Source organism: Dromiciops gliroides, chromosome 1, assembly GCF_019393635.1.
Source record: "Dromiciops gliroides isolate mDroGli1 chromosome 1, mDroGli1.pri, whole genome shotgun sequence".
Lineage (NCBI taxonomy): Eukaryota > Metazoa > Chordata > Mammalia > Microbiotheria > Microbiotheriidae > Dromiciops > Dromiciops gliroides.
The window spans coordinates 205147324-205174804 of record NC_057861.1 but is presented as its reverse complement, the minus strand read 5'-3'; the positions used below and the strand labels follow the sequence as shown (position 1 = coordinate 205174804).

At 33.9% G+C, this 27481-nt stretch overlaps 1 pseudogene; it reads left to right on the top strand.

The window, feature by feature from the left end:
* The window catches only part of LOC122747080, a 101952-nt pseudogene extending 75195 nt beyond the window's left edge, over nucleotides 1-26757 (top strand).
* Nucleotides 26758-27481: the final 724 nt, after the last annotated feature.

The window sequence follows — 27481 nt, the reverse complement described above, 5'->3', positions numbered from 1 at the left end:
TAGGTAAATCTACATTTCCACATATCCATTAATAATAAGCTCTTACTCTCCAGAGGGAGATGAAGTTTAGGGATAGCAGTTCATTGATTCTCCAAGACACATACATTGACTCTATTTATTCAGCAACATACGTAGTCAGTACCTTCACCTTTCATATTTAAACCATGAAGGTGAGTGTTGTATTTCTCTGAAAAGAGATGTTAAACTCCAAATAGGATTGAACAAATGGCTCTCAATTCAATAGAGTTAAATTTAATTCAATTTTATCTGATAAACATTTATTATATTTCTATTATATGTTAGGCACAGTATTAATTGCTGGTGACACAAAGCCAAAAATGAAAAAAAAGGGTTCATGCCCTTAAGGAATTTGTACTTTAGTGTCAAGAAACAACATGCATATGATATCAAACATAAAATACATATAGAGTAATTGGGATGGGTAGAGAGATACAGAACCTAGATATAATATGGCAGGCAATTTGCTAACAAGGGAATTGAGTTTCCAGAAGATACAGCAGAAATATACAATCAATAGCACATATTTTTGGATGTAGTTTTACAAAACATATGAAGTGCTAGACCATTTGTTGTAAGAATTTATAACAACCAAAGTAGCATCCTCAGCTATTGTATCTCTCACCCACCATATCCAATATGTTGCCAAGACCTGTACATTTTATCTTTACATCGTGTCATATATATATATATATATATACACACACACATATATATCCTCCTTTTCTCTCCTCTGACAATGCTGCCATCCCTAATGTGGGTCCTAATAGATTCGCTCTTGAACTATTGCAACAGTCAGCTGCTGGCGATTGAAAGGCTGGCCAAAAGTCTTTTCTGCACACTAATTCACTCAGCTCTCAACTTGCTCTTCTTAAAACAGAGGTCTGACTGTGCATTTCATTTCCTGGCCCACTCCTAAGTTTTGAGTCTCTTATAGCTTACTCATCACTGCATACCCAGTGATTCAACAACATTGTTAGTCTTCTTTTTATCTAGCAAGAGAATTTATATTAATACTTTAAGAATTTTCACTAGCAGTGTCCTTTGCCTGGGATTTTTTTTTTCTTTTTAGTGAGGCAATTGAGGTTAAGTGACTTGCCCAGGGTCACACAGCTAGTAAGTGTTAAGTGTCTGAGGCCGGATTTGAACTCAGGTCCTTGTGATTCCAGGGCCAGTGCTCTATCCACTGCGCCACCTAGCTACCCCACCTGGGATTTTTTGCCAACTAATTCCCATGTCCAGTCTTCTATGGCTTCTTTCAAGTTCTAGCTAAGAGCTTAACTTCTAAAAGTTGCTTTTCAAATGGTCCTTTCAATGTCAGTTCTTCTCTCTGTTGTTTATCTCAATTTATCTATCTTTTTTACACTTAGAATTTTTTTTTGTAATATCTCCCATTGGACTGAATTCCTTGAGACCTGGGACTGTCATTTGTTTTTCTTTCTGTTACCAGTGCTTAACACAGTGCTTGGCAATAAGTGGTACATCATAATTGTTTATAGATTTGCTGAATCAGTTTAACTCTGTGTCAGGCAAATGTGTCTGTTCCTTAGATTGTGCCTCCATGTTCTACTCCTGCTCTACCAAATTTGCCACAGGTGCCACTTTTACTAATTACAGCTCTAGTGAGAGATATTTGAAAGAAATTGTTATAAAATCTTACAATAAATGTTTATTGACTGACTGACTTCATGTTGCATGTGAGGTTTAATAGATGAGTTAAGGAATTTTTTTCTAACTAAGCCTAAAAATCTATAATCCTTAGTAATTGCCTGTCCTGATTTTAGGTTTGTTTTTACTAAATGAATTCAACTGGGGCTAAATTTTGACTCTTTTTTTTTTAAAGTTTATGATCATGCATTAGCATTAATTTAGAATCCATAGTGACCTGGACACTATATCAAAGCATCTAGGAAACAGTAGGCAATGAGTATTTTGAGCATAGGTAACTTATCTGTCAAATTGACATGTTTTACTGGCAGATCATTAGTATATTCTTTAATGTCTAATATACAAGTCTTAGATACTATCATAAACAATGCTTGGTATCCTTATGTAACCTTTATGCAGTGTGATAATTTTTCATTCTTTTTAATTCATGTGATGACATTTTAATGCATAAGCCAATTTAAAATGTTTGCAAATAAAACTTTACTAGATGTTGCATAAAATGCTTTACCAAAATAAATATTGTACATTTAATCTTTGTTCCATTCCTTTTTCACAAACTTTGTGTGTGTGTGTGTGTGTGTGTATGCGTCATTTATAAATATGCAACTGAAAAAAAGAACAACACATAGCCCTGGGATGGTTTGTTATTCATAATCCTTTATTGTTTTTCAATAAATCATCTGCTGCCAAGATACAGATTTTCTGTCTCAGTATTTATTGCATTCTTTTACCAGGGACTATGATTAAATATCTTCAATCAAGATAATTATTTCCTTTTTTTCTTATTTTTATTGTTGTAGCAATTCTGCAAGGAATCATTGACAAAAAGATTTTGTCCACAACCTGCATTTTGCCCTCATTTAGTTTTTCTTTTTTCAAGGGCATGAAGCACATTAATTGCCTTTGTTTAGGATCTCCATGTCCAAATTATCCTGACACTTTTAAATTATCTTTGGACTGTGGTTAGTATGATTGCTTTAATGCATTATATGAGTTAAAGAAGAAAACAGTAAATTCAAGAATTCCAAGGCTATTGTTCTGTTGGGTTTGGGGATGGGGGAATTCATAGATTGAGGTACACAGCATGAGCTTACCCCAAGATCAATAACTCTAAAGAGTATAACTTCCCCTTCAGCATTACCCCTCAGACTCCACTCCTTGTTGATGTTATGTTGTCTTCCATGTGATTTTTGAAGTGGAAGGTCAGTGTTTTTCACATGCTTATATTCTTTACTAAATTTGACATTTTTCTTGGATGTATTGATCTCCATTGAAAGTCAAATCAATTTCTACTAAGTTCGAGTGCTACCATTTCAGAAGCTAAAAGATTCAAGCAGAAAGAGAACTGATAAATACCTCTGGTATAGATAGGGATACATTCAAGGTGATAGGGTATCCTTCACTCTTCAAGCAAGAAGTTTTCATTTTTTATTGCCTCATAGCAATCCAGGATTATACTGTTATACCCACTAAATCATTAGAAATATTTATATGAGAACAGGAGATATAAACACCTTCCTGTCACTAATCAGAAGACAAGCAACCAAGAATGTCAGAGGGAACAATAAACATTTTGTCATTGTATTCTGTTTCTTAATAACCACTCCTTGGGATAACTTTTTCTGGATATGGGTCTTCATATGTTGGACTCAATTAGTTCACAGTTAAGGCCTTTATGTATCCATACTACCCATTATCAATAATGTCTCCAAGGCATAAATAAATTAATTAAGTAATAGATCTTTATATCTAGGAGAGTCCTTAGACACATCTAGTCCAACTTCTTAATTTTACAATGAATGAACTAAGAACAAGCTTAGTGAAGTTTATTAATTAAATTCCTGCAGCTAGTAAGTAAAAGGGCTGGGACTGGAGCATAGATTTTCTGATTCCCATTTCTGTGTTCTTTCCATTTTATGACGAGGTCACCAATAGTAGATCTATATGGGAATTCACAGTGTGACAATTCTTGACATCAAACCAAACACCAATTTATCTATAGTATGTCATCAAAAAAAGTTTCCTGAAGTTCAGAGAAGTTAAATTACCTATCAGTGGTCATAAAGTCTGTGATAGAGTTATGATTTGAAACTAAATCTTCTTTCTAAGATCAGGACACTATATATTGCTATACTCATCATCATATAATAATGACTCATATAATAAATCATTCAGAGTCAATGTTTGGGACAGCGGGGTGGCACAGTGGATAGAGCACTGGCCCTGGATTCAGGAGTACCTGAGTTCAAATCCAGCCTCAGACACTTAGCACTTACTAGCTGTGTGACCATGGGAAAGTCACTTAACCCCAATTGCCTCACCAAAAAAAAAAAAAAAAGAAAAAGAAAAAGAAAAAGAAAATCAATGGTTAAGGATTTGAGGTGGAATAGAATTCTCCCCATAAACTTTCAAAAGCAATAGGAATATAATTTACATTTAACAGGTTAAGGTGTTTCAGTGATTTAAATGGATAGGACAAAGACAGGCATAGGATACTTTTATCTTAAGGAAACTTCATTTACCAATATACTTTATCTGAAAATTAAAATCTCAAGAGTTAGCTAGAATGCAAATCTATCTGACTCTCTATTAATTTCTCCAACCACTATTCTATACTATTATTCATGTTTTACATGGAAAAGAATATAAATTTGAAGGATATTTCTATTTGAATTGTATTTGCATAATAAAGGACATATATTTATTACACTATATCTATCATCTATCTACATATATATATATTAGTGTTAAATACAAAATATCATAGACTAATTGATCATTGTAACTATAAAATCAAAATGTAAGGTAAATAACTATATTTTTAAAGTTATAATCATGAGCTCTTTTGCTGATTATCTGCTTAACTGTATCTATATCTAGGAAGTGCATATGGGCAAAACCACAAACCTCATATACTCCCTATATGCAGATACACACATACATACATGTGCATACTTGTGTGTATATGCATATGCATGTGTATGTGCATGTGATATGTATATATACATGAAAATGAAATACTAATTTATACTTCTAGCTTATCTATAACCTCTATATCCAAACTGTTGCCAATGCTTGCTCATCTCACCTTCATAATATCTTTCAATTATGCCCCCTTCTCTCTGATATGTTAAAACTCTGGTACATGTCCCCATCTTCTCATGGCAACATTATTGCAGTTTTCTGCTAGTGGGTCTGCTTTCCACAAGTCTCTCACTACTCTAGTCCACCTTCCTTTCAGCCACCAAAGTAATTTAATTAAAATTCAAGTTAAAATAAATGACCCCATTACTCAATAAACTCCAATGCCTGCCTGTCACCTTCAAGATCAAATACAAAAACTTTTATTTGGTATTTAAAGTCCTCAGTAAATTAGTTCCCCTCTCCAACCTTTCAACTCTTATATCCTACATTACTCCTCCTTATGTATTATTATTACTATTATTATTATTACTATTATTATTATTATTATTGTGGGGCAATGAGGGTTAAGTGACTTGCCCAAGGTCACACAGCTAGTTAAGTGTCAAGTGTTGGAGGTTCAATTTGAACTCAGGTCGTCCTGAATCCAGGGCCCATGCTTTATCCACTGCGCCACCTAGCTGCCCTCCCTATGTATTATTTTGTTCAGTGACACCAGCCTTCTTGCTATAACTCCCACAGGACACTCTATCTCTTAACTTTGAAAATTTTCACTGCCTGTCCTTTATATCTAGAATACTCTCACTCCTTAGTTTAGCTTCCTACATTCCCTAACATCCTTCAAGTCACAGATTAAATCCTACCATATATAGGAAACCTTTCCCAATGTCTCTTATTTCATGCACCTTCCCTCTAGTAATTATTTCTCATTTATCTTATGTATTGTTTATTTGTACCTAGTAGTCTACATGTTATATCACACATTATATTGAAAATTGCTCAAGGGCAGGGACTTTCTTTTGCCTTTTCTTATTTTTCCAATGCTTAACACAGTGCATAATAAATGGTAATTGATACCTAGTTTATTATAATTCATTAATTTTGCTAATGTATTCTGTTCTTTTAGTATGGTATTACTCCTGGATCATATATTTATACACACAAAAGATAAGAAATACATAGATTGGATAGGCCCATGTTTTCTTTCCTTTTGGTATCATGAGCTTTCATACTGTATAGTCTTGTATAGTCCATGTTAACAAATCTAGAACTCAACATTTGGTTCTTTCACACATAGATGGTTGGGAAAACATCAGTTCCCATAGCATTAAGAGAACAGGGGCTTACAGTTTCTGTCTGGTACAGCCACTAGAGGGCAAGATATTCACATACATAGACTAAATCTGACATTTCACCCAGCACAGATGTTATTGTACCTATATAGTAACCAACAGGTGAGTGCTATAAATGTACACATGGGAGTAAATAAGGATCCAAGGGAGAGGAAGAAAATAGAGAGGAGGGAGAGGGGAGTAGAAGAGAGTAGTAGAGTGGACCAAAAAAAGTTGAAAGAATGAAGAGGGAGGATAAAAAAAGAGAATAGGGAGGAGAGAGAAAAAGAAAGTAGTGGAGGGGCTATTTGGGATATTTGAGGATCTGTGTTTTTCTTCTATTTGTTAATATTCTTTGTATAGAAAATATTATGTAAAATCTATATGTACATATATACATATATGTGTATATAAATATATCTATATATGTTAATGCTATCCTATACACTGGCATATTGCTAACAATTATTCTGTGTATTTGAAACTTTATGGAGAAGGAAAATGCATAATCTACATAATTAATGAAGTCCCCTACTCGGTACAAATGTATATTGCAACAATCCATAGTTTTATGGAGACTATTTTACTAACAGTTTCTGTGTTTATTTATACACAGAGATACACATGTACATAGTTACATGTAGACAAACATTTAAATATACTATATCATACATCCATATACCATATATTTATTAAAACAAAAAATGTTAAAATATTATTTATAGAGTGTATGACCTTTTGTGCAAATATGCATGTGCAAATGTACATATATATGCATTGCATAGTATATAATATATGTATATTTATATAATATAAATTATAGGTAAATATATAATAAAATATTAAATAATATAATATATTGTGTGAATATAAAAGGTGAAGGAACTGAGATCCAGAGAATTGTATGCTTTCAAAGATCTCCAAGATATGGGAATCAAACTCAGATGCTGTGATTTTTAAAAGTAACTTTTGATACAATACCAGAATTATATTTAATTGCTTGCACAAGTGGCTATTATATAGTAGCATATAACTGCCTCACTTTGGTGACTTGCTATGTATATATACTATATTACATATTTTATATAACTTATGTTTGGGTCTATAAAAAGTGATTTTTCTAACAACAAGAATTTTTATAGCAACTTTGTTATAATTTGTTCTCATTGATAATATGCCACAGAACATGGCCTCCTGTTTCAAAATATAATAGAAAACTACCAACATTTTCTTCTTCAATTAAATATGTTACAATATTTTGCTAGTGTATGCTTATGACATTTTTCAGGTGGATCATTCTTAGCTTTCTGATTACATTATAAATTCCCTGAGGGCACATAAACATGCTTTCTATTTATGGCCTTATTTTTATTTGGTTTCCTCATATAATTTTTTACATCACTTTAAAAGTGAGAAAACGATATGATGCTATTATTAAGAAACATAAATTAAATTTCTGTAGATAATTGCTTCCAACATGCATATTTCATAGATGTTCCCCATTGTGGTAACAACTAAAGCTTTGTCAAATTGAGATAATCTGGTTATGCACATATATATGAATATATTCATATATACAAATTATGCCACAGAAAACTGTGGTATTATTTTGTATATGAACATACATGTATGCATATATAAATACACATGCGTATATATGTATATACACATATATGCATACATACTCATGCACTTATAAAGTGTGCTGTAGGGAAGGGATGTGTGTTTGTGAGGTTTTGAATAGTTAAGAGAGCTTGGTCTCAGATAGGATGAGTTTCAAATCTCATTTCCTATGTTTTTTTACTTTGAAAAAATTTGCAATCACTTAATCTCTAAACTTTAGTTTTTCCTTTCGTAAATTGGGAATAACATTTACAGTTAACTAAAAGGGATTTTTTGAAGATCATTTCAGATGATAGTATTTAAAATATTATTGTCATTATGGTACTACATGTTATATGTATATAATAGGTCTTAATCTCTTCACTTTGGGAAGGAGAGAAAGGGACATACAGAAAGGAATAAAAGAATGCATGCCCTCTAAGGATTGAAAGAGTGAATAGAGACTATCAGTCTCATTAATAAAATCACTTATTAGAGCTTAATTTGAGAGTATAGATGGGATAAAGTACAGACATGTTATATTTGATATGTACATAGCTAATTAATTCAAGGTATTTAATTTGAAGAAAGACTATTTATTTACACATGGGGGACCAAGAAAGACTCCACAGAAGACATAGTACAACAATTGAGTTGAGAATAAAAATAAGTTTCCCAGTCCAGTATGCAAAGAGAGTACATTTCAAACAAGAGAGAGAATGGAGCTTGTGAAAATACATAGAGAATGGAGTTGTATTGCTTAGCTTGGAGAAAACAGGTACTGTTCTGGCTGAGATGGGATATAGGCAAAAATGAGTAATGTGAAATAAGAATGGTAAAGGTAGGTTAGAGCTAGTATTTTTTTTTAATTATAAAAATTGTTATTATTTTCCAGTTACATGTAGAGATAGATTTCAACATTTGTATTTATAAGAATTCTAGTTCCAAATTTTTCTCCCTCCCTCCCCTCCATGCCCCCCCCCAATACAGCAAGTAATCTGATATAGGTTGTATATGTACAATAATGTTAAACATATTTCTGCATTAGTCATGTTATAAGAGAAGAATCAGAGCAAAAAGGAAAAACCTCAAAAAAGAAAAATAACAGCACCAAAAATAAAAGGACTAGTATGGTTCAATCTGCATCCATATTCCACAGTTCTTTTTTTTTTTTCTTTCTGGATTTGGAGAGCATTTTCCATCATGAGTCCTTTGGAACTATGTTGGACCATTGTATTGCTGAGAAGAATTAAGTCTATCACAGTTGATCAACACACAATGTTGATGATACTGTGTACAATGTTCTCCTGGTTCTTATCATCTCACTCATCATAAGTTCATGCAAGTCCGTCCAGGTTTCTCTGAAATGTGTCTGCTCATTGTTTCTTACAGCACAATAGATTACCATTATATTCATATACCACAACTTGTTCAGTCATTCCCCAATTTATGGGCAGCCCCTCATTTTCCAATTCCTTGCCACCACAAAAAGAGCAGCTAGAAATGTTTTTGTACATGTGGATCCTTTTCCATTTTTTATGATTTCTTTGGGAAAAAGACCCAATAGTGGTATTGCTGGGTCAAAGGGTATGCACAGCTTTATAGCCCTTTGGGCATAGTTCCAAATTGCTCTCCAGAATGGTTGGATTAGTTCACAAGAGATAGTATTTTAAATGGCAACCAAGGGATTTTATTCTGTGTCTTAAAAGTAAATAGGGAGACAGAAGGGCTTTGGGTAGCAGAGTGTCATTGTCTGACCTGTATCTTGCTGGGATTATCATGGCAGCTAAGTGGAGGATCTGTTAAGGAGATTATTCTCATTTGACTGTTTGAGAGGCAATAAGGCCACAAGTTAGGGTGTTGAACATGTAAATGTATCGAGGTGGATATATGCAAGAGGTGAAATATACCAAAATATACAAAACTTAGCAACAGAGTGAATATGACAGAAAAGGAAATAAAATAAAAAATCACAGATTTTCTGAGATGGAAAGGAACTCAACAGCCATATCTGGAAAAAAAACAAAACTAATCCTCACTATAAAATACATGAGAATTGGTCTTTCAGTCTCTGCTAGAAAATGTCTGATTACCAAACTGGGAATCTGGAAGGAAAATAGTGCTTTTCTCAAAAATAAGTAAGTCCAGAGGACAGGCCATTTCAAGGGCAAAAGGACTGAAAGCTTGATTTAGGAACTATATAAGCTTTAAAAAAACGGTCCTGGGGCAGCTAGGTGGCACAGTGCATAGAGCACCGGCCCTGGATTCAGGAGTACCTGAGTTCAAATCTGGCCTCAGACACTTAATACTTACTAGCTGTGTGACCCTGGGCAAGTCACTCAACCCCAATTGCCCTTCAAAAACAACAACAACAACAACAACAACAACAACAACAACAACAACAACAAAACAGTCCCAGGAATAGGTAGAAAGAGGAGTCCAGAAAGGCATGTTTGTATCTTTGGACCTAAAATGATATATTGTTTATCTTCTTTCAAATTGAAAAAGAAGTAGATTCTTTATGAAAGACAGATAGACACAGTCAGTAAACAGGAGAGAACAGGATTACTGTCTTTAAATGTTAATAAACAAATCAAGTTAAAAGAATTAGATTTATGTTTCTTTTTTTCCTTTTAGAACAGAACTAGCAGCTATAGGTAGAAATTTAAAGAAATAAAATTTTGGCTTGAGCTAAGAAAAAACAATCAAAATTCTAACAGTTCTAAAAATAGAATAGGTTTCCCCTACTAGTGGGATTTAGCCAAATACTAAACAACCATTTTTAGAAGAGATATGTCTTCAGGGACAGCCTATAGCTGTGTTATTTGATGTCTCTTGTAATCCTGACATCTATGATTATTTGTTAATCTCTTATTCCTTATACATGTGTTTGTATATACAAAATAATATTTCATTTTTTTATCTAAACTACCTTATATTTTATATTATAACCCAACTTGAAAAGTAAAAGTTTAGTATGAGGATAAGAGTGTGTAGTTGTCACATAGCTCTCCCATTTGTTGGGATCAGTGAATACAGAATCACGTATATCCTTTGCATCCTGTAATGAAATGAACATAGGAAAAGAAAGTTCTTAAATGACAGAGCTTTGGTAGCCTAACCCTAGTTTATTGTGATCTTAGGCATATCATTTGCATAAATGAATGAGTTTGTTTTCTTATGCATTTAAAAATTATATATATATATATAATATATATATATATATATTCATCTATTTATTTCTATTTACTTATTTATTGATCTATCTATTTATCCATTCATTCATTCATTAAATTATTTATTCATTCATCCATTTGTTTATTTATTTATTCATTTATTTGTTTGTTTATTTTTGATTTCCATTTAGGAAGCTCCCAGTAAGAAATTTATTCTATTAATGCACATTGGCAACTTCCCTACAATGTATAGTTTTAGGGGGTTCCCTGAGCCTCTAAAAGGTCAAATTAATTACTCAAAAACACAAAGGTATTATATCAGAGGAGAATTTTAACTGCAATTTTATTGATTCTGAGGTCAATTATCTACACACTTACTTTCTTCTAAATTTGTAAAAATGCATCATGAACACATTGCTAAATTTGCCTTTGACCAGACAAATGGTGGTAAGAAGTGCTATAGATTGCATAACTATTTCAACCCTCTATTATATAAAGGAGGGGAATGTAATGGAATGTATTAATTTGATCATTGACAATGTTATGCTAAGGATTAGTAAAAAAAAAAAAATCCAGCAGCTCAAACAGCTAAAGAAGAAAATCCAGTTTTCTCCTGATGACATCTTACCACTCCAAGAAGATAAGAGAACTCAGAAACTTTAGATGAACAGTTTTGTTTTGTTGATTTTGTTTTCTCCTTCTGTTATTATATACTTGCAGACGCCCTCCCTTTGCAAGACCAATGTGAAAGCACCGGTTCATGACGGACTGCCCGTCTGGACAAAACTTTTCTCTCTCCCTTTTCTATATTGATATTAATCTATTGTTTGTTAGCATAGGATATGTTTCATCAAGGAACACTCTGTTCCTAGAAGAAACAAAGGGGGGTAACTGTTAAGCTAATGGAATGTGATAGATGAGATTTGGCAGAAACTCAGGAGCCCACCTGAGTGGATTACTGGCTCACTTGTAGTTGACTAGATTCTAAGCACATCTGGCTGGTACTTGAGAGTACTTAAGAAAACATGGTTCTCAGAAGTTAACAAACATTGAACTTCCAGCCCAGTCAACCAACCAGCTTGAAGAACCTCCCATTTCTAGGAAGGGACAAGAAGGAGGAAGGAGAGCCTGTGCAGGAAGCTCTGTCTCTTTTTGGTTCCTCACCTGAGCATGGTGGTAAGGGGACTTCAGAAGACTTCACAGGGGAGTTGAGGAAAGATAGGATTGCCAGGTTGTAGGAATTCTGTTCTCAATCTTTCTCTTTCTTTACTATCTTTCAATTAACCTTTAAAAAGCTAAATTTGTTTATCAGTGATTTTAGTAAGTTTCCCCAAAAAACTGGGGGGGGGGAACATATTAGAACCTACATTTAGAAATTTAAATTACACATCTCAACTGAACCTTCCATCAACCCTGTGAGGTACATTCCATTATCTCCATTTTACAGATTAGAAAACTCAGAAGTGAAGGTTAAAAGATATCTTGATGATTACAGAGATATAAATTTCTAAAGTGGGACTCAAATTTAGGTTTTCCTGATTCTTGATGCAACATTTTATCCCCTGAACTACCTAGTTGCCATATTATATAGTTGCCAGTTATATGCCACTATTAAGTCCTCGGAGTCCAGAAAACATCTAAGAAAGACAACTGACTCACAGACAATTTTTTTGTATGGAAATGAGGGTTAAGTGACTTGCCCAGGGTGACACAGCTAGTAAGTGTCAAGTATCTTAGGCTGGATTTGAACTCAGGTCCTTCTGAATCCAGGACCAGTGCTTTATCCACGATGCCATCTAGCTGCCCCCAGAACCAGACAGTTTAGGTGAAAATTCTGCCTCTAAGGGAGGCTTATCTAAAAAAAAAATAGGAATACTATCATTTTCAGGACTTACTTCACAGGGTTGTTGTAAGATTCAAGTATGATAATATTTGTAAAGAGAAATTCAAATTTTCAAATATGATATACAAGCTGTTACTATTGTTACTCTTTTCAGAAGTTACAGAGTGAACAGAAAAAATATATTCATATATACTTTTAATTTTTAGTAATATTGTGAAGTATAAATTGATTCCACTTTAGTGGAGTCTTAAAGAAGACAGAATAAAAGTTAGAAAAAACAGAGCCATATAACATGCTTAAACCTCTATCAAATATGTTATTCAGGAAAAAAAGCCCCCAAAGAAGGATAGAAAAGTGACTGAAGGATATTTGATATATATTATTTCTCTAATTTTTATGTTGTTTTGAAAGGTTATATTTCTTTTGAAGTTCTTTATAAAGGATTCCTGCCTAGTTGGAAACTGCTGATTGACCCCTAACGGGTCCTTCTCAGAAACTAAAACAAAATCAAAAATAAAAAAAGATAATAGGGCTGATAAATCATGTTGGCTCCCAAGAAAGAAATATCATCTTCTCACAGTTCAAAGACCCTCCCTCTCTCATAGAATCTTTTAGAAGTATGAATAAGTAGGTATCCAAGGGAAGTAAAGAGAAAAGTTAGCAGACAGAAACACCCACTGCTGTGTTCACAGATGAAAAAAGAAGGAAGCTCACAGTTCTCAAAATTTTCTTTCTTGTGATAATCTATTAGTAATTCTTTAAGTCTTTTTTTATTCATTGATTGTTTATGATAGAAATTGTGTCACACAACTTAAATTTTAAAAAGGTTAGAATTACTCAAAAGATTGAAAATATCATTCTTATTGTATTTCATTACAGTTAGCTATTATTATTATTATTGTGTTTTTTTTTTTCTTTTGCATATAACAGTGGCATTAGACAAAGAAGCAAGCAGCCAAAAATATTTCTCTTCAAAGTATGTTTTTCCTGAAAGCTTAGGTCAAAACATATTTGTGCACTTATATAGCATTCTATTATTGTTCCTGAGTCCCTCCTCAGTGGTTTATAGTTAATTATTATCCTTTTCATACCTTAATTTGGATTCTTTATAACCATTCAACAATTCTCTCTGTCTTTCAAGGATTAAAAGAACTGGATCATAGTTTTATCACCTAGACTGAAAAGATTTAGGAAAGGAATTAAGAGCCATTACTTTTCAGGATTGATTTTCTTTCCCATTGGAAAGGAGTATAGAGCACATTTGAATTTCTGGTGCCTTATTAAATTGTCTTTAAATAGTATGGAAATGTTTTATAAAATCTGTGCATTTAAAGAAAAGAGAAATGGAAAAAAGGACATTGAAAAGTTAGTAAGTAATTGGTTTAAATTTCATAACCAGTCTTAAAAGATGAGTAGGGAATATCAGCATGTAGACTTATTAATAAAACTTCTACTCAAAAGACTTGAGGGTAGATGATCAAAATCTCTCATTCATATGTAATGTTGGATCTATCACCAAACCACATGAAAGGTATCATTCATTAACTAATGGGAAAAATGAAGTTATTAAAAAAAACCTTCTCTCTAATTACCTTATTTTATAAGAAATATTTCCCATGGTATATTATAAAGTCTATAGTTTTCATTTTACCATGTATTTCTATATGGATATGAAAAATAAAAAGCAATGTAAAATTGTGCTAAATTTTGTGGAATTGATGATCTATTCTTTATTACTTCAGAGGATAAGAATATGAATTAAATTTTATGTATTCAGGCAAGGCTTTAAGGAGAAGGTAGTACTTGAGCTGAATATTGAAATTTGAGTATGATTAAGATTAGTAGATGCAAAGACAACCATATTTTTTCTTTTTTGTTTGACTGTTTGGTTGTTTGGTTGTTTTTGCAGGGCAATGAGGGTTAAGTGACTTGCCCAGGGTCACAAAACTAGTAACTGTCAAGTGACTGAAGCCTAATTTGAACTCAGGTCCTCCTAAATACAGGGTTGGTGCTTTATCCACTTTGTCATCTAGCTTCCCTTGAACCATGTGCTTTCAGACAAATATTCCTCCAGCCCAAGATATTTTATAGAGTGTTTAGACTAAAGTGGAATGCATTTTTGGGGATGGGGGTTATATGGGGAAAATGTAAGTAGAATAAGTATCACAGTATGGAAAATGTTGAAAGACAGTCAGACAAGATTATATTTGATAAAATCTTTAAGTACACCCTATTGAAATTTTGTGAGCAGAGAAGTTACATTATGAAAATAATGCAAAAGGAAGATGTTTCTCTGGGTTGATGTTTGCTTGTTGATGGCCGATTAATGACTCATTATAGCAGACTGTTCTTTTAGAACTTCAGGTCAATTGAAGCTCAATTGTACTGGAATCAGGCAAGGCTAAATTAATGTGCCAATAGCTGGTTATATAAATGTAAACAAACAAAAAAAGTGCACCCTTTCATGAAGGAACTTATACTCTGGAATAAGAAAACACATCAAAAGGGACCTGGGAAGAAAAAATTGTGGGAACTTACCCATAAACATCATAGAGAAGTCCAGAGAATTGGAAGCAATACCAGAAGGGAAATGAACAATGGGCATGTCTGACACGAAGGAAAAAAAATGGAGACCCTGGGGCAAAGTCACTAATGAGAGGTATTGGTTGGTGGGGCAGAGGTATGTTTCAAACTGAGCAGGCAGCTAAGGCATGCTGCTGAATTACAAAAAATCAGAAAAGCCAGGAGAAGAAACTAAAGAGAAGTAATGTGATGCCATCTAACTCACAGGAATTATTGTGTTCTTAAGCATTTTGTACTTTTTCAGTAATTATTAAGAATCATTTCCTCAACTTATAGCAAATCCTACATCTGTGCATTTGGAAAACCTTATAGTTGTGGAATTCATTTTACATTGTTAACTTTCCCAAAGAAATGGTACTGATATGAATATATATATATATATATATATATATATATATATATATATATATATATATATATATATATATATATAAATTACTAAGCTAGATATTCACACAAAAGTGAATGGTTTTGCTAGTCTTCATTAAGTTGCTCCCATTTTTTTTCTTTCAAGCAAACTTTTTTTTCTTTATATTGTCAGGTACAACCAGTTGAGAAGCTGTCAGCCACTCTTTAAGAGATACATTAAATAATGACTTAGAAGGTTCCGGTTCATTTCACCAACAAATCACTTCTAGGAGCAGTAGCCTTAACTTATCTCAAAAAATGCTATTTCAAGATAATGATTTTAATATCTATGAAAAAAATCTGTGATATTGAATAACCTAAGAAAATTTGCCTGTTCCTTTCTCATATATCTTCAAAAATATTCTCTATATATGCACAAAGAATTCTGATAAAGAACATAAATTTATGAGATAGTTGTGATATGAGTCAATAGTTACTGAAGTCTTGCTGGTAGCTTTTTAGCATTACTGAATTACTAAAGTCTATAATGATTTTCATTCATTTAAAAATATTTAAGATAAATTTAAAATTCTCCTTCATGTCTCTTCAAAATTGTGTTTCCTTCAATAGGAATTTCCTCTGTTCAGTAAGAGGTGACTGAAGAGTCAAAGAATCTCATGAGTATAAGGGATCTTAGAAATTAACTAATCAAATTAATTAATAAATAGGAATTCCTTTAATAACAGATGATAATCAGACCTTTATTTGAATAATTCCACTGAAGGGGAACCCACTTCCCAAGGCAGAACAATTTAAAATGTCATAATTATTGTTATTATGAAAGAATGTTCTCCTTTTAAAAATTTAAATTTCCCATTTTTTGTGATTTCTACTCTCGTTTTTTTAGTTTTTCCTTTGGTACCAAGTTATCCATGTTTGCATTTCCTCTAGTGGTGAGTCACAGAGGTACAGGAAACAATCAGGCAGTTAATAAACAATTATTAAGTATCTAATATGTTCCAGTTACCACACTAAGTGCTAGACATGCAAATATGAAAAAGAAAGCTATTCCCCACCTTCAAGGTACTTACAATCTAATTTATAAAGATAACACATGAAAGATAACTGAAAGGGTTAAATATAGCCTCCATCCTAGAGGAGGACGTGAAATATCTGGGAAATGGCATGTCATTCTCTAAGTTATTAGTGTTCAATGAAAGAAAAATGGAAAAAAATTACAGACGAAATGAAAGGGAATTCTACCTTGATTGTGACAGAAGGTGGATAACTAAAAGAATTTATCACAGAAGAGGAAAGGAAAACAAAAAAGAACTACTAGGATCTTGGACCTAAATAATAGATATTAGTCTATTCATGAAGAAAACTGGATCTTATAAGGAAAAAAGAAAGCATCTTATACTCCCAAATGTTCAAAAGCAAAAAAACCAAATCAGGACAGAAGTAACCCAGTTATAATCATAAGAGGAAGAAATAAGTAATGTTAATTTTAGAGTCCCTTCACAAGGCTTCATTGACTCTTGTGCATTAACCTGACACTAATAAGAAATAAATCCTTTCTTTTTAGTGCACATACTTCATTTTTTAAAGAGGGCATCACAAAAACATGTCAAACCAGAGTAATTCCATCTACTTTTAAGGTTAAAGTAAAGGGGGGCAGCTAGGTGGTGCCATGGGTAGAGCACTGGCCCTGGATTCAGGAGTACCTGAGTTCAAATCTGGCCTCAGACACTTGACACTTACAAGCTGTGTGACCCTGGGCAAGTCACATAACGCTCATTGCCCCCCCCCCAAAGGTTAAAGTAAAGAAGCAAGTTATAGGATTAAGAAGTAAAACCTCCCATGCCAAAAGGAAAAGATGTAATAGGCCTAATTATAATCAACCATTGACTTGTCAAGTTGTGTGCCTCAGGCACACAAAGGAGACTGAAGTTACTCTGTTTTGGTTGATTAATGCCAAAGTAATACTATGTAGTGGTTAAGTGGAAAAGGAGGTGAGCAGATAATAATAAGAAGAGCTGGCGATGTTACTGGAAACATAACAAAAAAAGTAAAAGACAAAAGTTCCAGGAGGAAAACCTAATTTCACATCAAATACCAAGAACTTAAACTAGTAGTGAAACTAATGAGGAAAAAAGAATATTTAATGGTCTCAGCAAAACAAAAAATATATATTATTTAAAAGAAAAATAAACTTTTTGTCATGAAAATTCCCTATAATAAAAATAAATTGTGTATTCCATAGGCATCATAGAATTATAAAAAGAACTTCATAAAGGTATAAAAAGTATGCTATATGAAAGAAAATATTAGGACAAAGTTTCATAATTTTGACCTCTTCGAGAAAAAGATTAATAATAATTGCACAACCCAAGACATGTGATGAGAAAGTTCTACTAAGTAGTAACAGAGATAATTCAAGAGTCTCCCAGAAAAATATGATACACTTTTAAAGATGTGAATATAATATGGCAGGAAATTATGGGAAAATACTTCACATGAATTTTCCAAATAAATAGAAATATAGTGAGTAATCAAAACCATTTGTTTCCAGCTGAGGTAAAAAAAAATAAATCTCTAAGGCATACAATGAAATTCCAGAACAACAATCCTAAACAGCAACAACAACAACAAAATGAGGAAAGAAAGAATACCTTCAGTCAAAAAAGAAAGTCATTGCAAATAATTGAGGATTACTTTATACTCCCAAGAAATTAGAGCAAAAGTTGAAATTAGAAATTGGAAAATACAAACAAACAAACAAAATAATGGAAATTGGGAGAGCCTACAATCCTGAGCCACATCTAATCATTAATGAAAACATGTGGATCTGGCTGTACCTGCGAGCTCTGATGATGAGATATTATGGTTTGTTTGGATCAATCTGCACAAAAATTTCCAATCTCATCTTGCTCATATTTCTGAGTTGTTGTTGATCTCTATCCCTGAGAAAGACTTAGATGAGGACAATGCTTAGTGTTATGCCAAATGCCAAGAATACCACATTCCTGTGGAAAATGTGTTTTTTTCTTCAGTTAGAAGATAATTCTCCCATTAATGTTCTCCTATAAGGTAGCATAATGCAACTGAAAGAGTTCTGACCCTAGATAAAGTACATGATCTTGCTGGCCTCTTTTTTTTTAAAGTAATATGTGATAATGTTCAGTAGTTAGACGAGTTCCATTTTGAGGTCCATTCCAACTCTAACACTATATTCCTATAAACATAACCACCTTTATCCTCATCTCTAATTTTCTTGCAAAGTCCATTATACTAATAACAACAACATCTCCTTACATCTTTGTTATCACAGCACTTAACAGATATTCCCTCACCTACTCCTCACAACAATTCTGAGATTGATGATATTATAATACCCATTTTACAATTGAAGAAACTGATCCTGAGAGATCATTTCATCTGCCCACAGTCAGACAGTTAATCATCCAAGATAGGATCTGAACTGAGATTGTCCTGACTCCAAGTACACCAGTCTATCCACTGTTGTACTTCAATGTCTGTGGTGTACAGACTTTTTTTATTGCATTGGACTCATGGAAGATAAAAATCTATTTTCCACACTGTCAGAAGCATTTACCAAAAACATCCTATTGTATAGCTACAAGCTAGAAGTCAGATGACTATGATAACAAGTCTATTTGCCACATTAGAGAATTGCTACTTTAAAAAAAGAACAGTGGCACCTAGGTGGCACAGTAGATAAAGCACTGGCCCTGGATTCAGGAGGATCTGAATTCAAATTCAGCCTCAGACACTTGAAAATTACTAGTTGTGTGACCCTGGGCAAGTCACTTAACCCTCATTGCCCTGACCTGCAAAAAAAAACAAAAACAGATAAATTTTCTGCGTCACATAATAGGTCCATAGAAAATAAATATGCATTTATATAAGGTGAAACATTTATAGCAATAGGGGAGCAGTTTATAATCAAAATAATAAATATGTCATGTTCCATAGATTTGAAGAATATTGAGGCTTGTTCATTGTCAAGTTTTACACACTGACAGTGAATTACCCCAATGCATTCCACTAATATTGGAGGGGGAGAACATTCAAAAAAAGTCAAAGCTATAATTTATATGTGTAGGCTCTAATGGATAATTAAAATCTAAATTCATAGACTGAAAAATCCAATGTAATAATTACTTCCCACATAACCTATTTTCTACCTGTCTTTATTATGATTACACTGCCAAAAACTACGTGTGATGAGTCCATATCCAAACCAACTGAAGATGCAAAGGAGTAATATCTAGCTAAGAGACGCTGAAAAAAAATAAAAAGAGAGGTGAAGCTTTGCCAGCTGATGTAGATGTGGAGTTATCTGTTTGAAGAGAAATAATAGAAACTGAGATTCAACTTTCATGCACCACTTTGGTAAATATCTTCCAGCAAAGATATCTTCCCAAGTTGTGTCCTCCCTTCTGTGTGGATTACTTTTGTCCTATCACCCCTTAATTTTATTATTAAAATATTTCAGCCCTTCATAGTCAACTCACACCTATGCCATCTGTCTAAATACACTTCTTCAGCTGCCCTAATAATGGGAAAGTGCATACGAGTTACAAGTATCATCTTCCCATGTAAGAAAGTAAACAGTTTAAACTTTTAATATCCCTTAGGATTTCTTTTTCCTGTTTACCTTTTTATGCTTCTATCGTGTTTTGTATTTGAAAGTCAAATAATCTATTCAGCTCAGGTCTTTTCAACAAGAATGCCTGAAAGTCCTCTCTTTCATTTAATTCCCATTTTTCCCCTGAAGGAATATAATCAGTTTTTTCCGGGTAAGTGATTCTTGGTTGTAATCCCAGTTCCTTTGCCCTCTAGAATATCATGTTCCAAGTCCTCCTATCCTTTAAGGTAGAAGCTGCTAGATATTGTGTTATCCTGACCATACCTCCACAATACTACTTGAATTGTTTCTTTCTGGATGATTGCAATATTTTCTCCTTGAACTAGAACTCTCAAATTTGGTTAAAATATTCCTGGAAGTTTCCTATCGGCATCTCTCTCTGGAGGTGATTGGTGGATTCTTTCCATTTTTATTTTATTTTCTGGTTCTAGAATATCAGGGCACTTTTCCCTGACTATTTCTTTGAAGATGATGTCTAGGCTCTGTTTTTGATCACAAATTTCAGGTTGCCCAATAATTTACAAATTATCTCTCCTCGATCTATTTTACAAGTCAGTTGTTTTTGCAATGAGATATTTCACATTGCCTTCTATCTTTTTTTTTTCCATTCTTTTAGATTTGTTTTACTGTTTCTTGATTTCTCATAAAGTCAGTAGCTTCCATTTGCTCACTCCTAATTTTTAAGGAGTTATTTTCTTAGGGAGCTTTTGTACCTCCTTTTTCATTTGGACAATTTGGCTTTTCAAGGCATTTTTTGCCTCATTGCCTTTTTGTACCTCTTTTATCATTTGGCCCAGTCTGTTTTTTAAGGGGTTATTTTCTTCAGTATTTTTTGTGTCTCCTTTACCAAGATGTTTTTCATGATTATCTTAATGATCATGCTCATGATCACTCTCATTTCTCTTTCCAATTTTTTTCTACAACTCTTACTTTATTTTCAAATTCCTTTTTGAGCCCTTCTATAGCCTGAGACTAATTCCTATTTTTCTTGCAAGCTTTGTATATAGGACCTTTGACTTTTTTATCTTCTTCTGAGGGTATATTTTAATCTTCATGTCCCCATAGAAACTTTCTAGTATCAGCATTTTTTTTTCTGTTTGCTCCTTTTCCTTGCTTATTTCTTGACCTTTAAGTCTTTGTTTTTGTTTTTTGTTTTTCTTTTATTTTTTTGTTTCTTTTGTTTGTTTTTTGAAGGGCAATGAGGGCTAAGTGATTTGCCCAGGGTCACACAGCTAGTAAGTATCAAGTGTAGGAGGCCAGATTTGAACTCAGGTCTGCCCAAATCCAGGGCTGGTTCTTTATCCACTTGACCACCTAGCTGCCCCCTAAGTCTTTGGTAAAGTGGGACACTGCTTCCAGGGTGGATGGTGCACTATACAATTTTCAGAGGGTTTTAGCAGAAGTTTTAAGAGAAAACTCTAGGAATTTGTAAGTACTTAGTTCTTCCAAGGTTGTATGATTTAAGGAGAAGTACATTCATCACTCTTCTGGCCTATGCTCTGGTCTGCAAGCAACCACAGACCTGCTTTTCTGATTTGTAACTCTGAACAGAATCCTGCTGCACTGTGGCTGAAAGCTCTTGTGGACTTAAGCTCTTCTACCACCTGGGACCACCACCCAAGAAAGACCTGGATCCAGGTATGGGCAAAACAACAGAGTAATATCTCATTTCTAACAAAGAGATACCTGTAATCTCTGTCTGGACAATTGTTTGACCTCTCATAGTCTGTGTCCTGAGTTCTGGAATCAGTTTCTGCCACTGCTGATTCAGAGTCTCCAGAGGTCTGCTCCTGGTTCATGGGCCTGGGTCTGCACTGGGCTTAGGTCTGTGTTGGTGAGGTTGTGTTCCATTCTCACCCTGGTATAACACACCTTTCCTGCTGCCCTTCTAAATTGTCTTTGGCTGGAAAATGATTTCACCCTGTCCTTTTGTGTGTTCTGCTGCTCCAGGAATTGCCTTATGGCATTATTTGAAGGCATTTGGAAGGGTCTTAGAGAGAGCTCAGGCAAGTCACTGCATTTCTTCTGCCATTTTGGCTCTACCCTCACTAATTTTTTGTAGGTTTGCAGTTACACAACATCAACTGGATGAGGAGTGGATATGGTCAAAATACTGCCACCATACAAAGATACTCTTTCTAGTCAATCCCTTGTGTGAAAGAAACTATGAATTGAAAATACAATTGGGTCATAATTATAACTTTGAATAGTACAAATCTGAATACATGCACCTGCTTCAGGGGGTTCCATATTTGCACTAAAACTTTCTGTTGTTTTTCTGGCTTTGCCACATATGAACTTTTCTCCTTAGGCTTTCGGTTCTTTAGCTCTTGAAATTTATTAAAAACTTTCTGTTTGGCTTTCTGGATTATTACTCATTAGCAAATTTTTGGCTTTGATCTTCACCCAGCTTTCTTTTAAAATTCTTAGATGACCACTAGCACAGTTATTTTCCCCACATATATATTCTCCCAGCTGCACAGCCCCATGTGTGTTCCCTCTCCCCCATACTGTTAATACTGATACTTTCAACCATATGTCAGCTCCTTAGAACTCCAATAGTATTGATGGAAAAATTATAAAATGATTATTCACATGATGATTTTCTAGGTAAAAAAAATTTAAATAATATAAAAGGTTTAAAGGTGAAGTTATTAGTACAAAATTTTCTCCCCAAATGTCTAGATATTAGAGTTATTGCTGTTACCTGTGATATAATATTTCATGAATCATAAGTCAAAGTCAGCCAAGATTATTCCAATAGAAATTGTTATTTTTCATCTGAACATTTACAGAACACTGATTCCAAAAAAGCAAATATACATTTCTATCTTCTTGTAAGTATTATGTTTTTTTCATCTAACTTAATTTTGTCAAATCAAATTAAGTTTTTTTGGATTAACAATCTATAAACAAAACTGAGGGGAGATTTCTCCTTCAACTCTACTTTCAGAAGGAAAATAATGCATAATGCAAGTCAATTCAAAAGAAAGTGACACAATTAGACTAATAGGAAGTGAGTGAAAAGTAGTTCACATGTAGCCTAGGTCAATGATAATAGTTGGAGATCTTATAGAATTTTAAGCAAGTTAAAATACAAACAAGATATAAAACCAGGTGAAATTATGAGAAGCAAAAACATAAAGAAAGCAACTAGTAGTAAATAAGTTTATCTCAGGAGGTTTTTTTTTTTTTTACATGGAATATGTGAAAACAATAACACAAACTTCAATAAGTATTTTGGATGCAATGATGCCAAGATATAATTATATGCATACTAAAGTTTATTTCTGTCCTTAACTCCTAAAATGGTTCTCACTTTTCATTTAAGATTAATTCATCTTATGTTTGTACCTATATTAGTGATATATGAAAAATGTAATACTTAAATACACAATATTTCTTATAAAGTAGAAATCTTTAAAAATAATGAGCAAACAACTATAAAACACTTGTCACACAAATAAAGGCAGATCTAAGCAATTGGCATATATATGTGTATATGTATATGTATATGTATATGTATATGTATATGTATATGTATATGTATATGTATATGTATATGTATATGTATATGTATATGTTTATTGTTCATGGGTAGGCTAAGCCAATATAATAAAATTGGCAATCCCACCTAAATTAAAATATTAATTGAGTGGCATACTATTCAAATCATCAAAATTATTTTATAGAACTAGAAAAAAAAACAAAATTCATCTGGAAAAAGAAAAGTTCAATGATATCAAGGGGATCAATGAAAAAAAAACAACATGAGGATGTGTTCTAGCAGTACTAGATCTGAAACTATATGATAAAACAGTATTTTTCAAAACAATTGGTAGCATTAAGAAATTAAGAGGTGGATTAGTAGAATTGAATAGGTACAAATAATACTATAGTAAATGACTATAATAATCTAGTATATGATAAAGCCAAAGATGCAAACTTTTGGAACTAAAATATATTATTTGACAAAAACTTCTGGGAAAACTGGAAAATAGTATGGCAGAAACTAGGCACAGGCTAACATCTCAGACCATATACTAAAATAAGGTCAAAATGTGTACCTGATTTATATGTAAAGGGTGATACCATAAACAACTTAAGAGACCATTGAATAGTTTATCTGTTAAATTTATGGAGGTGGGAGAATTTAGGACTAAAATAGATAAAAATTGCACTACAAAATATATAATAGATAATTTTGATTATATAAAATTAAAGCATTTGCACAAACAAAATCAATGCAACCCAAATTATTAAGAAAGCAGAAAACTGAGAAAGAATTTTTGCAACATGTTTCTCTAATAAAGGCCTTATTTCTCAAATATATAAAGAATTTAGTCAAATATATAAAAATACTAGTCATTCCTCTATTGATAAATGATCAAAGGATATGAACATGTGGTTTTCAGACATAGCTGAAAAAAAAAAACCCAAAACACCTTCCCAATCAGATGATAAAGCAATTCAGGATGTTAGCACATGCTCCATTCTTCATAATTCTTCTGAAAATAGCTCCCTCCTATCTTCCACATGGATGATGCCATGTTAGAAAAGTGATGGACTCTACATATATGCCATATATCCATTACAATTTGAAATGCTGGAAAGCTTACCTACTAACTCATTATCTAAAAAAAATAACAACAGTGCAACTAAGGAATGTTAAGTACTGTTACCGGTAATTAGCATATCTATACAGTTATAATAGGATTAGCTTTACTCTGAATTTTGAGTACCTGTTGATGACCTAGGTGAAGTCTTTCTTTTCTTTTCTTTTCATCTGTAACAATTCTTTATTCTCTTTACTTAGGACTACAGGAGTTGTGATAGTCTTCTTTGGAAGAAGGACCCAGAATAATGAAACTATAGATCTATTATACATGGAAGTAAAATTAAAGAAGCAATATTTAAGCTTATGAAAAATAAAAGAAATATAGAAGCTCTTTTATTTTCTTTCTTAAAAGGAAGATACAAAATTTTTATTTGAAAAAAGGAAAAAAGTGAGATTTAGGATAAATAAGTGGAGTGTGTGTGTATGTGTGTGTGTGTATTTTTAATGACAGCCTAGAAGGAGTCAAGGAGTATAATGAAAGTAATTCAAGAGAAAGTATGTTATAATAAAATTAAGTACTAGTTTTTAATAGTCAGTAACATTCTTTGAGCCAAACTGAGGCAATGGAAAGAGATGGGAGAAAGGGTTAATTTAATGGTGGTTTTTTTTTTTTTTTTTGCAGGGCAATGAAGGGTAAGTGACTTGACCAGGGTCACACAGCTACTTAGTGTCAAGTGTCTGAGGCCAGATTTGAACTCATGTCCTCCTGAATCAAAGGCCCATGCTTTATCTACTTTGCTACCTAGCTGCTTCAGAAAGGGTTAATTTAGCCAAAGATTACTATAACTGCCATTTTCTCTGAGAAATGTATTTAAATTGTATTTTGTTTGGGCTGATTGTAGTTTTAAAAATGTTTACTTGCTAAAAATTCTCTTTTTTAAAAAACAGGCTTACAGGCAACACTGGTCCTGGGCCTGTTTCCCTTGTTGCTGCCACTGCTGCTCCTTGGGGCATTGGGGGCAGTCCAGGGCCTGGGTTTAGAGGCCAGATATGCTGCAGCCAGGGCAGCCCACGCAGTGGGTACATGTGGCTGTGGCTCTCCCCAGCGCTCTGGGAGGGCGGTGCACAAATACTCCTTGGAGGCCAATATGGCTGAGCAGGCCTCCTCTGAACAGTGAGTGTTGCCTCTGCAGATGGCCCCATCTCTGTGGGTGTATTCATGGTGAGGACAGATGATCCTCAAATAAAGCAGGATGGGAAGGACCTGCCAGAAGGGTCTGAATTAACTCCTTTTACATGGATCTATATGAAGTCAGTAACACTGAATTTGAGAAGTTCATGAACTCCACAGGCTTTGTGACAGAGGCCGAAAAATTTGGTGATTTGTTTGTCTTTGACAGCATGTTGACTGATGAGGTTAAGAGTGAAATCCACGAAGCAGTTGTAGCTCCTCCATGGTTGGTGCCTGTCAAAGGAGCTAATAGGAGACATGCAGAAGGCCCTGATTCTACTATTCTGCACAGGCAGGATCACCCAGTTCTTCAAGTCTTCTGGAATGATAGAGTTGCATAGAGTTGTACTTGAGCTGGAAAGCAGTTACCCACAGAGGCAGAATGAGAGACAGGGGAGGACTTGAGAATAGACTTTACCTGTGGGACAAGTTGCAGCCAAAAAGTCAACATTACACCTACATTAGGCAGGGAGAGTTCCCTGTGAGCAACACTGGGGAAGATGGCTACCAAGGAAAGGCACCTATTACTGCCTTTCCTCTTAATGGCTATAGTCTGTACAACATAGTGGGGAATGCATGGAAGTGGACCTCATACTGGTAGACCATTCATCATTCTGTTGATGAAACCTATGATCATAAAGCGCCCCTGACCAGGAGTGACTGTGTGAAGAAAGGAGGATCATACATGTGCCATAGGTACTATTGTTAGAGGTACCTCTGTGCTGCCCTCAGCCAGAACACTCCAGACAGCTCTGCTTTCATCCTCGGATTATGCTGTATCTCCAGCCATCTCTCAGATACATGATAAAAGCCAAGGAGGGAAGGAGGCCTCCTGTGCCAACCAGCAGAAGAAGAATGTCCACCCTGCACTGAGCTTTCTGGGAAGCTTTGAAGTGACCAATTTTGTTAAATGAATGACTCAACTTTTGGCAGTTTATGCACCCACTAAGGTGCCAGCCAAAGGACCCACCCTTCCCTGCGAGACCCAATCACTGACACAGAGTGTTAGTAGCCAGCGTTTTATTATTGTGCTTTGTTTTTGGAGAGAGCCACAATTTATTGTTATTTGGGGGCGGGGTGGTCTTTAAAGAGAAGACTTATAATTTCAGAAGAAGAATCTATGATAGATTTATTTTTAGGTATGATGTTTTCACATGTGTGATCTGTGCGGGATATTAATCATGTAAATCAGTGTTGTCTTACACCATGCTTCATTCAGAGGGAGGCAGAACATAGTATTTTGTATCTCTCTCTCTCTCTTTGTATATAGTACTTTTTTCTTCTTCAGGAAATACAAGAATGTTCTGTTGTGATAGTGACTCCCACTAGGAAGAATGGCATTGTGGGCTCCAGTTTTGCCTAGTGTCCTGAATGCCTGGGGAGGGTGATTCTGTTGTGCTGTGTCTTTTAAATATTAAGTGCCTTTAGTTTGCAGGGGCAATGATGTACTCAAGACCCATTTTTCCTTTTGCCAGTCTTTGGTGAATGTGATATTTCAGGTCTATAACCTGTCATTGTTCATTCTTAAT